The sequence below is a fragment of the Tachysurus vachellii genome, chromosome 6 (genome assembly GCF_030014155.1).
Source record: "Tachysurus vachellii isolate PV-2020 chromosome 6, HZAU_Pvac_v1, whole genome shotgun sequence".
Taxonomy (NCBI): domain Eukaryota; kingdom Metazoa; phylum Chordata; class Actinopteri; order Siluriformes; family Bagridae; genus Tachysurus; species Tachysurus vachellii.
The window spans coordinates 28,961,959-28,962,496 of NC_083465.1; the positions used below are offsets into that span (position 1 = coordinate 28,961,959).

Genomic DNA, 538 nt, shown 5'->3' on the forward strand with positions numbered 1-538 from the left:
CTCGTATCCTTGGAGGAGGTGATGATCTTCAGCAGTACTTTTACTTTTTTTTTTCACTTATAATTTTATTGCTTATGTGCTAAGCTATTTTGGCTAAGTTTTGTGTTACTACATGGTTACGTTCCAAAAGCTTTTTCTTTCTTTTTTTTTATTTTAGATACATTTACTATGTAGAAACTGCATCAGTCATGAATTAGGAATGAACCATTGTGACGTTAGACTACAGCACTAGCTACAGTGTAAGAGTAAATCAGCTAATTAGCCATTAGCATAGCAGCACACGTAGCTATAACCTGACACAAATCTCACATGAATTCTAGCTAAATGTTGAGAGTAGCATTGTTAAATTTGCAATTTCGTCTTACACAATCATTGAAATGCTACGAATCTGTTTGTTGCTCAAAGCCATTAATCACAGTTAACTGTAATTCGTCCTCAACCGAAAGCAACATCTATCCAGATGTTTATTAGCACATAGCAATATAACACTAAATGTATAATTATTAGCATTCAGGACACTCATTAGATCTGAAAAAAA

The 538-nt window shown here is 33.3% G+C and overlaps 1 protein-coding gene across 1 annotated transcript in view; it reads left to right on the forward strand.

Annotated features, from left to right (window-relative positions):
• wdr17 (WD repeat domain 17) overlaps positions 1–538 on the forward strand; it is a 139,234-nt gene extending 138,696 nt beyond the window's left edge. The window contains exon 30 of the mRNA XM_060873205.1: positions 1–538. This exon is cut by the window's left edge and continues 430 nt beyond it. The gene's annotated coding sequence lies outside the window, so the exon portion shown is untranslated.